This window comes from Euprymna scolopes, chromosome 46, assembly GCF_053919585.1.
Source record: "Euprymna scolopes isolate OS-2025 chromosome 46, ASM5391958v1, whole genome shotgun sequence".
Lineage (NCBI taxonomy): Eukaryota > Metazoa > Mollusca > Cephalopoda > Sepiida > Sepiolidae > Euprymna > Euprymna scolopes.
The window spans coordinates 194,085,804-194,101,033 of NC_136527.1; positions in this window are offsets into that span (position 1 = coordinate 194,085,804).

The following is a 15,230-nucleotide window of genomic DNA, read 5'->3' on the forward strand; positions in this document are numbered from 1 at the left end:
TTTGTTTAAAAATTTCGAAAGTTAAAAAAATTTTATTTGAATAAAGTTGATAATACAAACTTTTCTCAGTTGCATCTTTGTTTCTACCATCAATACAGATTCAACAATTTAAAATTCCACAAAATATTTCAGTCTAATTAAACACTATTTTATTGAAAACAATCAATATATTGACGGAGGCTCTCATTATCTTTTGACAATATTAAGTACCTTGTGAAGTTTATTTGAAGGTTTTAATATTTTGTACATATGATTATATATATATATATATATATATATATTCTATAACTAAGAAAATAGTTTCAGAATTATTGATAAAAATTTGATCATTGCAACTTAACACTTACTAGCTTAGCTCTAATAATACTATGAAAAGAATAAAGAACCATTGAAATCTATTCATTATATTAAATAAATTGCAAAAACAATTACAAGATCAAATATTAATATTCAATTCAATTGTGTTTAATTATTACAGATTAAAATTTTAAAATTCTACCAAATATTTCAGTCTGATTAAACACGATTCTATTGAAAACAAACGATATATTGAGGTACCCTTTCGAAAAGTGATTGTTGGAATAAGCATATCTTAACAATATGAAATATGTTATTTACTTTGCGCCCAATAATTACTATCGCCTTCCTTATGTTGATTATATTGACAGAATAAGGGTAGATCCGTCAGGTAGATTTTGAAACCCTTTAAAGAAAAGTTTTAATAGTTTGTACAAGTTTTTTTTTTTAAATGTGGTGAATTGGAGAGTCTTTTGTTGGGTTTTGTTGTATATGTGTTTTGCAGGTTTTTTTTAGTGTTGTAACAAATGGTATTGTTGATAAAACACTTTCATCCAAGTCCAAAGTAATCTCTCTGCACAATTTACATCTAAAACTCTAGTAGAGGTTAGAAGTAAAAAAACAAAAAAACAAAACAAATTGAGTCCAAACTGTAGGTGAACCTCATGCGACTTTCGATAAAATAAATGGTCTGCGATGTGATATTATAAGACGCACACTATAAATTGAATAAGAGTCCAAGATACTGGTGTAGTTTTTTGTTTCGTTTTAATATAATTTAATGTTAGAATGCATGTATGCACTCAAACTAATCGTACAACGTGAGGACGATTACAAGTCAGACTTTTTGTGGAACTGGTGTTCCTATATAGTATTCCCTCGTGAAAGACGTTCCTGGTGGAACCTACTATATCCCTTCCTACACAAAAATGTTTGTCATCTCGGTTTCACGGTTAAGGGAAATAATGTTTCTTTAAACATATGAGTTTAGAGTTTGTAAGAACTTTCACTGCAAGTCAGCAGATGTGGCGTCTGACGCTGTCGAAACTCCAATGGCCATAATCGTCCTCTCTGGGAGTTCGTTACCAGATTCTTCTACGTTGCAGGCCTCGTTGTCGGTTCCCAATGGTGAAAATGAATTAGCTGCTCACAGGGGTTTCTAGTCTACTAAAAACTAATTCCTGAAATTACAGGTGTGTTACATATGTACAATTGTTCTGTTCGTTTACACCAGAAAACAATCTGCAATCTTATTCTTCCTTCTCCACGATGGCAACCGTGATAGACAGGAGAGGGTGACGTTCGCTTGAGTAGGTGTTTTCGCCTCGAGATCTAGCTCCAATCTGCTTATTTGGGCCTGGGCATTCATTTATATTCCAAGAGAAATAGTTGGTTGGGGAAACCTGCTAGACCAATCAGAATTCAACACGTTAATCCGGGGAATTCCCGGTTCCTTGCATGTGTGCAACATGCACCTTCACAGGCCTGCGAATCTGGGGGCCAGAACTCAAATTTATTAACACGCTCGCCCTGACGTCTGACCCCTGCGTACCCTTTTCAAAACTCTGAATATTTAGGAGTTAAATCGAAATCATTTTTTCTTGTTCTCATGTAACGCTTGACACTATATATATTTAGAACCGAGTAATCTTTTAAAGTTAGTAAAACTACTAAGGAAATTTCCAGATAGATAGAAGAGTAACTGTTTTTGTCTTTGATAACATTTATTTTTGTATATATATATATATATATATATATATATATATATATATATATATATATATATATAACTACCTAATTTACTCACATAAAATCAATATACGAAAGTATAGATTTATGCGTAAACTTTAAGTATTTACTTCAAAAGTGCTCAATACGTACGTAGAGCTAGTTAGAAAGTTATAAAATATATATGGCGATTAAGCTACACTGATTATTCCGTGCTGGATACTAGAAAGCTGGTTGGCTACCTAAAATCTCAGCAGAAGATGCGTATATAAAAAAGACAAACAACCACAAAATTCGCGCATACGCCTGAAGAGTCCTAGAGGGGATGAAACGCGGAATATTCAGTGTAGTTAATCGCCATATATATTTCATAACTATATATATATATATATATATATATATATATATATATATATATATATATATATATATATATATATAGTGTTATAATGGAATAAATCCAGAGGAAATCCGGGTATGAGAGCTCAATGTGGTAAACAGAGCAATAAGATAAAAATTTAAAATTTTATCTTATTGCTCTGTTTACCACATTGAGCTCTCATACCCGGATTTCCTCTGGATTTATTCCATTATAACACTATAATTGGCTCCACACCGTGTTGAGCTCTCCCAGGATTTCTAGTATCGGAATTACCTCAATTTTGAACTGAAGATGGAAAAATTCACACCATCGTATTCGCTGAAAAATATACCTTTTCCCAGCTTACACAGCTTCACTTTCTCTCTGATGGACAGAATAACGGATTTTACCAATAGAATGAGATGGAAAGCGTATTTCTATTTAAGAAATGAGGATTACAACTCCAAGGAAACCTATAATTTCAGATCTCAGAATACATGTAAACCCATCGAGGCTTTAAAGCCATTCGAGACTGATCTATTTGACTTAGTTAAAAGAATTAAGTTCCGGAGGCATTCAAACAAATTCCAGTCAATCCTGAAAAATGACATCGCAGAGATTAAAAAGTCTAACAAAGTGTGGGTGAAGGCTGATAAATCAACGAATATTTACAAGATGTGCCCATCTGAATACAAGAAAACTATTCAGGAGAACATCTGTAATAGTTATAAAAAGGATACCCTCGACACTGAAAATACAATCAATGAAGAAACCAAAATATTTGCATCCAAACTGGGTATAGAAGATAGAGTGGGAAAAATAGATAAGAGAAACGCATACATACTCATCAAGGACCACAAGAAAAATTTCCACATCAAGAAGCAGTCTAGACTGATCAACTCCACTAAATCGGAACTCGGTCATGTATCTAGGGAGATTATCAGGAACATTATTAAGGTAACCCTGGAGGCCACTAAATTCAATCTGTGGAAGGATTCTTCGGATACTATCGAATGGTTTAAATCGATTGAAAATAAGAGAAATGCTTGTTTCATCCAATTCGATATCATGGATTTCTATCCCTCAATTTCCAAGGAATTACTCATGAACAGCATTAATTATGCTAGGAATTTCGTGGATGTATCCGATGATCAGGTAAAACTGATTATGGCTTGTCGCAGATCCATCCTTTTAAACAATCAGGAAACATGGATCAAATCGAATAACAACGAGTTTGACGTCCCGATGGGGGCTTTTGACTCAGCCCAGATTGCCGACCTAGTGGGCATATTTATAATGTACACTATTAGCAGAATCATAGAGCCTAACTTAGTGGGATTATACAGGGATGATGGACTAATTGTTATCCCTAATAGTGACGGCCCCATGGTATCGAAAATACATAAAAAATTAGTAAGAGCCTTCAAATACCTAGGATTTAAAATAGATATTACCCCAAATTGTAAAGAAGTTAATTATCTAGACATAACTCTAGACTTAAGAAAGGGGATATACAAGCCGTTCAATAAAGATAATAACACACCTTCCTATATTAATACTAGATCTAACCATCCAAGTTGCATAATTAAACAAATACCTAAAACGATTAACACTAGGATTAATAAACTTTCGGCTAACAAAGAAATTTTTGAAGCAAATAAAAAATTATACAATAGAGCACTAGAGATAAGCGGATACAGTGAAAAACTCACATATATTAAGAAGGAAAATAAAAACAAAAATAAATCTAAGAACAGAGGCCGGAAAATAATATGGTTTAATCCCCCTTACTGTCAACTATCCAACATAAACATAGGGAAAGTATTTTTGAACCTAATAGATAAACATTTTACCATAAATAATCCACTTAGGAAGATATTTAATAGAAAAACAATTAAAATAAGTTACTCGTGCACTAAAAACATGGACAGAATAATTAGCACTCATAATAATAAAATATTAAACAACTCTAATAGAAATAAGGCGACAGTAGACAAATGTAACTGCCAAGTGAAAAATAACTGCCCACTGGACGGTAATTGTAAAGTTGAGTGCGTGGTTTATAAGGCCACTATCCACCCAGAAGATAATAACAGGGACAAAAAAGTTTACTTCGGTATCTCCGCCGGAAGCTGGAAACAACGTTTTTATGACCACAAACATTCTTTCAATAACCCAGAACTTAAGAATAAAACCGAATTAGCTAAACAATGGTGGTTATTAAAAAATGAGAATCGATCCCCAGTGATTTCATGGTCAATCCTATGTCATTCGGACGTTCCAAACGGCTTTAGGCAGAGATGCAGTTTATGCCTTGAGGAAAAAATAAGAATCCTGAAGTACCAACACAGTAATCTCCTAAACAAACGAGATGAACTGATGGCCAGATGTAGACATAAATGTAAATTTAAAATAACCAATAACTCTAGATCCGACGAACAGAGAATTCTATAATGGTAAAGACACCGAATCTAACACCACTAGATTAATTACGATAAACAATCCTACCCCACCCCACCGGCAATTATAGTGTTGTCCGGTATATACTCGATAATAACTACTTTACGATTTGTTGTCCGAAATCTAAGCTAGGCATATATATATATATATATATATATATATGTATATATATATATATATATATATATATATATATATATATATATTTTCCCCGAAGTACCTGGCTTGTCCAAATTACTTATAAATAAATGAGATAGCCTTAAGATAATAATTTTTCTCTGCAGATAATACATTAGTTATTAAACTGAGTTAAGTCAAAAAGACCAAATACTAAAACTAGATATTATTAGATTTGATACAAATCAACACAAAAATTTAATTATTTTACTTATTTCTTTATGCGTGCATGAGAATAATTTTGTTGTACGGAGGGAATAAAAGTATATATTAACCGAAACTAGATACGTCCTATCGAATTGGGGGCGATCAATATTACATTTTCCCACTTCTTAATCAATTAAGAATTGAAATATTAATTACAACGACCGCTATAATCACCAATAAAATTATTTACATGAAAATATATAAAATATTAAATATATAGACTCAATTTTTAAATTCATAGTATTATATTACATAAAATATTTAAATGAATTATAAGATAATATTAATTTTTACATAATAACATACAGATAGTTTTAAAACTTTATATATAATATTCTTTTTATTTTTATTTTCTTATTTTTATTTATTTATTTTTTTAGTTATATTTTTTATTAATTTATTTATCTTTTAATAGACCTACCTTCCATGACTCAATCACTGTATCCTCTTCTTTTCTTCCTCTTTTTTTTCTTCTTTTTTCCATTACGCGCTGTTCTATTTCTTTCACTATATATCCGTATACTTTCGCCCCCCCCTTCCTAGGTTAGTAAACGCGTGTCAAGGCATTTACATGTCAGAACGTACATCTTAGAGGCGTGTGTGTGTGTATGTGTATGTGTTGCGTGTGTGTGTGTGTGAGTGTGTGTGTGTGTGTGTGTGTGTATCTATGGTTACATCGAGCTGCCGCTTATAAGTGTCTAATCTAATTTTTTTATTTGTTATTTTTAATTTTTAATTTTTATTTTTTTAAATCCCTACCACCCTCTCTATAAATGTATTAAGTGGATTGCTACTACCACCACCTTTGGTTTTTTGAGGGTCGAAGCACGATTTTTCTTTTCTTTTTCAGTATCAAAAATGTAATTGTCTGATTTAGATGCTTGAAAATACCATAAGGTTGAAATAAATTATTGCATCGACAATTATGTAATTTCCGTGTTATAATTTTATATATATATATATATATATATATATATATATGTTATCAAAAACAAAAACAGTTTTACAATCCACAGAATATATATATATATATATATATATATATATATATACACACACACACATACACACACACACACACACACACACACACACACATATATATATATATATATTATTTGGATTGTAAAACAAATCCGAATTGTTCGGTTAATCCTGACTCATGTTTTCTTTGTCCATGAACGTTTTTCAATATGTTGCAGTGGGTTTAACAACCAGTTATAAAAACCAGTTGACAACCGTACAACTAAAATATTAAGACAGAGGCTAAAAGAAAAACAGGGAAAACAACAAGAAGAGATGACAAACGCTACTGCGTTAACGAATATAAATCCGTGCAGGTTTATTTTTAAGAGAAACTGAATACTGATAGGAGGTTTCAGGCTGAGGGTTGGAGCCCAGCTGGTGTTTGAACTGGCACGGCGACGAGGTGTCGCCAGTGGCTACAGGAAACGCATGCTTGAAATCGAGCCTGTCGACGGCGAGTGACCGATGCTGCTGCTACTGGGTTCAGCCGTTGTCAGGGAGTTAGTCTAACCCGTTCTGTGTGGATATGACTCATGTTGCTTCTGCTGAATTGGGCTGCTGAAGGGCCAACCTCGTCATGTAGCAATCTAGCCGCGACTGATTATTTATTTGTTTTACACAAAACAAAATGTTACATAAGGTCGGTTGCTGAAAAAAAAAAAAAAACGCTCTATTTATACTCGTCCGGCGAACATAGTTGTAGACACCGAGGCTTGAAGCGCTGGTCGTGATTTTCATTCTTGATTTATGTTTGTTGTCCAGTTTTTAAAGTGCTGTAGGGAGTCGTCTGTTTGAGCTTTGTATTTGTGTGTTGTATCAATTTGAATTTTGGAAAATTGTGAATATTATTCTAGCGGGAACTGTACTATTCAAAGTTCCACAAGATAATTATTCATGTCGAAGTATTTGTCGAAGAGTCATCGGCTGTGGTTTTTACGTGAGGGCAGCGTTAGACACAAGATCATATTTTAATGTGGGGAAATCCAGCTCCTCAAAAAGGGGTACTGTGGGTAGGACCAAAAAATTAAATATTCTCAGTCATGAAGGATTTCTCCACCACTGAACAAGGACAGAAAATATGAAGTGTAGTAGAACAGATACTACGCTGTGATTATATTGGCATAAGGGGTTTTCCGTCTCCTCCAACCAGAGGACAAAAAAGAATGTAAGTGTAAATAAAATGTTTAATGTCGTAAACTTGTCTTTGTTTAATTTGTCCTTATATTTATTTATTTATTTAGCGTTTATTAAGTATTAGCAAACATGATAAAAATTAACACACATATTAATGGGCACTTCCCCCCCTCTTATTTGTTTATGCGAACAAACATGATAAGAAAACAAATTAACACACGTATTATGGACATGTTATTTGAGTTGTTTATGCGAAATGTCCAGTTTGTCAGTTTTTTTGTTATATGAGGATTATTTGGATCATTCGGATTACTGTTGAATTATTAGTGACTGCCAAATGATTGTGAAGATTGGACCGCATGTTTCCGTGGCGTCAGACTTGTGTTAACTATACGAACTATGGAAAAGCAGAAGCGGCTTAATGATTTTTAAAACCTTTGTTTATCTTCTTCAAACTGCAATTAATAATTAATATTCGTTATAATTTTGTTAGGTTTTAAGATTTACACAGTTTAATGATGGATAATATTATAAATATTTATATATTACATATGAACTTCGGTTTTTGTGAATGTTCTTTTGGTTACCTACGGGCTTCCATATTTTGTTCGGGATGGCTACAAAATGCTTAATATTTTGCGATATTTTTTTTCAAATTGGTTTTAATCTAGCGATAAAATAGCTGACAAGAGTCATGTTTCTATTAAAACTTAATATTTAAACAAAATTAAACACAATAAAAAGGCTCTGTTGTAACGGAACATTTTGAAATAATGGAATTTTAATCGTTTTAATCTTTTAAAATTAATTAATGTTTACGAAGATTCTTTTTCTTGCCAATTCAACTGATTATAGCATATATTAATTTGAAAAAACGCTATTAAAAAAAGCATAATAATATTTATTTTATTACATTTTCACCCCAAACAAGGCATAATGCCACTTTGTTGTAGGGGGCTACTATGAGGGACAAAGGCATCAGGGGTACTGTGTAGGGAGTTGGATAGCAAGATGTCGGTTCACGTTGCACTTGAACTTCTGTATGTCAGTACAATGCGGGAAGCAGGGACCCGACAGGGAATTCCAAAGTCTAGCTGTCCTGTGGAAGAAACTACTCGAGTAGAAGGCTCTCTTACATCTAGGAATCTCTACTGTGAAGGGGTAGGATTTAGCTGCTTGTCAGGTTTGTCGCGGGTATTTACGTCGAGGAGGCACAAGTGCTTGCAGTTCGTCAGAGCATTCACCGTTAAAGTACTTGTAGAACAGGCAGAGGGATGCAACATTTCGTCGATGAGACAGGGGCTGAAGGTTAGATGACAGTTGAGGGCCTATCAGATTGGCGACTATCTTTTGAACCTTGTCTAGGGGCGAGAGACTAGTGGCAGATTCACCAGCCCAAATATGACAACAATACTCCATACATGGGTCTTATAGAGGTATAGGATTCTTTCGGGCGTTTGTATCTTTCTAGCACGGTAGAGAGAACCTACATTCTTCGCAGCGGTACTGGCGATACTCTCAATGTAATTGTTCCAATTCATGTTTCCCGAGAGCGTTAGTCCGAGGAGTTTAAAGGATGTACTTTCAGATAAAGAGTCATTGGCCATTGCTATTGGTTGTAGAGAAGGTTTCTTGTAATTATTGAAGGAAACGAGTTTAGTCTTGGCAGCATTGAATGTGACCATCCATTTATGTCCCCATTCCATTACAGATTGGAGGTCATCCTCTAGTGCTTCTGCCATTTCTTTAGATATGAGTTCATTTTTTTTCCTGTCGTGTTTGTTATAGAGCGTCGTCTCGTCAGCATATATACGCATCTCACAAACAATTTTGTCAGGGAGGTCATTTATGAATATTAGGAATAATAGATGGCCAAGGATAGACCGCTGAGGCACTCCCGCAATCCCGCATTTATATCGTATTGTTTAGATGTACGATCGTCGGGGACAACCTGGATTTTTCTCTTATCTAAGAAGGATTTAATTATGTTTAGTATTTTTACAGTGATACCGTATGATCTCATATTCCTGAGAAGACCTTCACGCCATACCCTGTCAAAAGCCTTAGATATATCTAGAGCTACCCCTCTACCCCCCCCGCTTTGTCCAGTGACTGGTATATACGTTCTGAGATTACAGTTAGGATGTCTGCTGTTGAACGGGCTTGTCCAAATCCATATTATTGGTCTGTCAGAAGTTTAGCATCTGTAAGGTGAAAGACTAGAACTTGGTTAATTATTGTCTCAAATACTTTGGCGAAAAGTGGGAGGAGGTTATGGGGCGATAATATTAAGTTTATATCAATTTTTTAATTTCAAATTCAAGGTAATTTTTTGTTCAATATGTTTATTCAAATCTAAAAAAATAAATATTTTTTTACTTATTTGAACTCTTATGTTTTATAATAAATAGAAATTTCGATAGAGTTAAATATATTTTGTTCGAATTTTGACAAAATAAATATGGCGGAGGGGAGGGGAACACGCACTAAAAAAATATTTCCCCTCGTATATTTTACGAAAACTGAATTCCCTATGTTATTTCGTTCTAAAATGGATAAGTATCGAAAATTTCACGAAAATCTGATCCTTAGGTGCTTTTTGCTAGATTTATTAAATACGGATATGTTTTAACGTTCGGAATGTCTACTATATGGGAACGTTATTTTAAAACACCAATTGTGTAAACACGATATTCGTCTCGCAATTTCATTATTTTTGTTCGATTAAAATTTTGTTTTTAAATTATTACTGGTTTATGTTGCCCTTCTACTTTTAAATGGTACAAAAATTATATTAATAATATTAATTTATTATAAAGTTACATTGTGTTATATAGGGTGGGTAATTCTGTGGCGACTTTTGACAGTCCCTATGGATTATTTTTCTCATTTAATAGGAAAACAATTCGGCACATTTAACTAATGAACAGACATTTTTACACGAATGGTTTTTACGTCTTCATTTTTTTACAAAATATAAATTTTTAAAAAATCGTAACAAACTTTAAATATTGATAAATATAATCTAAACCTGATAGAAAAACACATTAGATACATTTAAACGGATATTTTTACACGAGGAAAGAAATAATGATTACACCGTGTTACGATAACCTAAATTCATTGTTCTTTAGAAGTTGATTTTCTATTTAAATAAATTCACGTTTAAATCGTATTTTTCATCTTTTAATTGTAATCATTTTATATTTTCATATATTTTATTTCTTAATTAACTGGATACACAAAACAAAAGTTGTTTTAATTTTCTAAAGAAATCAAAACAATCAAAACACTTTTTCTGTTTTGAACACAAAAGAAAAACGAATCTTGAAAGGTAAATTATATTTTTGCTCTTCTTTTTGGTTTACACTTAAAAAAATAAATCCATTCGATAACTTTTTAAAATAATCTTTAATATGAAATTAAGTTTATTTTTTTTATTGCAATTCAATAAAAATATTCCCTCATGCTTTATAACATACGTGATTTTAAAAAAAGAAGTATGCATTTGCATTGCATCGATTAAAAAAAAAATCTGAAAATATATTATATTTAACCTTACACTTTTATTATTAAAACGGATATCATAAGACTTTAATAAAATTTTTAAATACTTTTAAAAAAAAAAAACGCGGATCAATAAGTGCACTAGCACCAACACTTTTGTGACGTCTGAGAAAATAATAAAGTGCAATATTAATAGTAATAATTTAATTCACATTTCGTCCAATTGTTAAAAAACTGAGCACAAAAAACTTTTCGACATTTAATTGTGATAACATTTTCAGTGCTAGTGCACTTAATGATCCGCGCTATTTTTTAAATCGTATGTCCAAGTTTAATTAAAGTTTTATGGTATGTTTTTTTATTCAATTGTAATAGTTACAAAACACCCTCCCCTCCCCATGCTAAGAATGACTTTTTAAATAATAACGTTGTTATTTCAGCACGGATCAATAAGTGCACTAGTACCACATTAAAAAAAATCTTTTTTTCCTGTTTACACCCTATTCAGTTGCTAAAGATTTATGTTTAATTTTTAGCAACCTCCCATGTAGTAACCATTCCGAGCATGAAAACGAAATCTAGCAAAATTCAACTAATGGTCAGATTTTCGTAAAATTTTCGATTCTTATCCATTTTTAAATGAAATGCAGTTTCTGTCAAATATACGAGGAAAAATATTTTTAGTGCGCCCCCCCCCATATTTATTTTTTCGAAATTTGAACAGAATATATTTAAACTTATCGAAATTTCTATTTATTATAAAACATAAGAGTTCAAATAAGTAAAACATTTTTTTAAAAATTAAATACACGTATTGAACAAAAACTTACCTTAAAGTTGCAATTAAAAAATGATATAAACTTAATATTATTAGGGTTTTTTTATGTCGTTTTTTCGAATTAATATATACTATAATCAGATGAACTGTCAAGAAAAAGAAACTTCATAACCTTAATTATTTTTTTAAAAGATTAAAACGATTAAAATTCCATTATTTCAAAATGTTCCGTTACAACAAAGATGTTTAATTAATTGTGTTTAATTTTTTTTTAATTAAGTTTTAATATGAACATGGCTCTTGTCAGCTATTTTCTCGCCAGATTAAAGCTGATTTGAAAATATTATTGTACAAATATTAAGCATTTTGTAGCCCCCCCCCCTCATATTTTGTTTGTCTTTTTTACCAAACAAAATATGGAAGCCGGTAGTTAACCAAATGTACATTCAGTAAAACCGTATTTATTTAATATACAAATGTTTATAATATTATTAATCATAAAACTGTGTAAATGTTAAAACCTAACAAAATTATAACAAAGATTAATTATTAATTGCAGTTTGAAGAAGATACACAAAGGTTTTAAAAAATCATAAAGTCGCTTCTGCTTTTCCATAGTTCGTATGGTTAACACAAGTTTGATATCACAGAATCATGCTTTCTTTTTTCCACATTGTTTTGGCAGTCCCTATTGATTTTTTTATGTTTAATTCAAAATATTAGCTTTTAGAATGAGTATCGCTTTCTTTTAGAAAGTTTACATAAATGAGCATCCATTTGTTGGTCAGCACCAATAAGTAGAAACTTAATGTTGAAAAAAAAAATATATTGCTAAATCTTTGCAATCTTTCTCAGCATAGTTCATCCCCTAAAAATTTGTATATATATATATATATATATATATATATATATATATATATATATATATATATATATATATATATATATATATATATTTGTTATTAGGGTTCAAATAACTAAAAACATATCGGCAAAGAAGGAATTGATTAAAAATAATAAATAATTAAGATTTTAGAGTGGGTGATCATTTAACAATGCAAATTTAGCGTACAATGAGCATCCACTTCATGGCCAGTTATTGGTCAATATGACATGTAATCGTTCGTAGTTTCAATTTTTTTTGGCGAAAGAGGCAGGTTCGTATTGGTTATTATTTTCTTTTTTTTAGGGAGGTAGAAGCCAGAGGTTGTTAATTATTGGGCAAAAATTAATATTTTCTACTTTTTTTGAAGGAAGAATAGAGCCCGTACGTTGTTAACTGTTAAGTAATAACTGATATGAGTCACTGCTTTGACCCCGACCACAATAATTGGAAACTGTAAACTATCCATTGTCTCCTTGACTGCTAACTGGCCATGAAAGGAGTATTCATTTTACGTGAATTTATATAGGAAAATGTGCCCCCATTTTAAATTCTTAGGTATTTACTATTTTAAATTCCTTCTTTGTTGATATTTTTAAGGTTGTTGAATAAAGGTAACAATTTTTATTTCGACTATTTTCATAACGGTTTTAATTTTATTTTTAGAGGGAATTACAATTAAACTTAAGGGGGCGTTGTTAACTATTCTGTACCTAACATTAATAATTTAATAGAAAAGAAATGTCTTCATAACCTGATAATTTATATAGTTAATTCACGTCATAATATTATTCTGCATGTTTATTTCTCTTAGGAAAACACCTGCGTTTAAAATCATTACGATCTGGCTAAGCCTTTGCACCCCTCCCAATTCCAGATATGAGTACTGCTAGAAATTATGCCAACCGAAACTGACAAACGAAACTGGTTTGTTAATCCCCTTACAGAAAAAAAAGTTAAAAATGAAAAAAAAATATCAAATACAAAGAAATGTCCAAATTACTTAAGAAAACCGAAATCGTTAAACAATTTTGTCTTAAAATAATAATAATGATTTGAGCTGATCATTTTATATTAAATTAATTTAAATACATTTCATCATGAAATCAAAACAATTGCCATAAAACCAAAGTGTTTTTCTAGCGACATACATGGTAAGTGTTACACAAACAAAATATCCCTTAAGTGTTGAACAAACAATATATGACTACATTGATACAAAATATCCCTTAAGTGTTGAACAAACAATATATGACTACATTGATACAAAATATCCCTTAAGTATTGAACAAACAATATATGACTACATTGATACAATACATTAAGTGTTGAACAAACAAGGTATGACTACATTGATACAACGTTTGCAGTTCAATATGATTGTTTATGCACAGTTTTTAAAACCTTGTGAATTTCGAGTTATATTTTTCTTTCTCGCTTATATATTTTTGTCTTTTCTTGTCGTATTTTGTTCTATTAATTACATATTTGAAATTAATTGTGTTTTTGTTTATGTTTTATTTGTTTTCTGTTTTATTTATTCCATGTTTTTACTCGTTTTTTTAATTTTTATTATTTTAATTTTAATTGTGACTTGATAAGCAAGTAAAGAAAAACAAAATTAATTTTAAAAAATTGCAACTCTCTCCCTCCTCCGGGTTTTCACGACTGTATGAACATGCAGAAATTTAAATTTAATTTGAACAGACATTGATTCACATCTCACTCTTAATACATAGAATCTCCTTACGTCTCAATAGCAACGTTTTTGTTTAGAAAGTTTTTATAAAGTAGGTAAATACTTTAAAATCTGAAAACAGCCATAAACATTTTTTATTGAGTATACAAATATTAATAGTCTAGAAGAATTAGTAATTATGTGATAGTAAAGATAATCATGTTCACTTTCGAATTTGTCGAAGCATTTTAAGATTTGGAATGTGATTTGAAAAAACTAAAAATGCAGACAACACTATACGTATGGATCATTAAGTTAGGTTTAAAAAATATGTAGTCTATTAAAAATAATATATTTGAACATTTTCCTAAATATCAAGAAAAAGGGTAACTTTCAATTTTTGTTAAATGTTTCGGCCATTTCTGTGACTGAATTTAGTCAAATGCTAGTCATCAAAGCTCAAGCATTTCAAAATTATTTTTTCTCATCATACGGGTAAGTTCATATATTTTCTTGCCAGTTAGAATAGAATTTACTCAAGTCATGCTATGGATTTTATAATTAAAGGAAGTTGTTTATCACAAGGTGAAGGCTGATTTGTGAATGATATCCAGATATTATTTCTTAAGCGTGCAATGCTTATGAGGTTTATAAGTGTTTGAAGATGTTGTGTGCGCTATTTTTAGATGGGTGGATATTTTTAGATGGGTGGATATTTTTAGATGGGTGGATATTTTTAAATGAGTAAATCTGTTTGTTTTTCTTTCTATTTAAATATTATATTATTTGTCCATAGGTTTCCTATGAGCGTTGATTAGATGTATTTTGCTTTGGAATTATTGTTTTCTATTGAAAGACATTACTTAATATTATTTGTCCATAGGTTTCTTATGAGTGTTGTTAAGATGTATTTTGATTCGAAATTATTGTTTGAGAAAAATATGTGGTTTCCGATGCAAGATTTTATAAAATAAGAGGAAAATACTATATGATT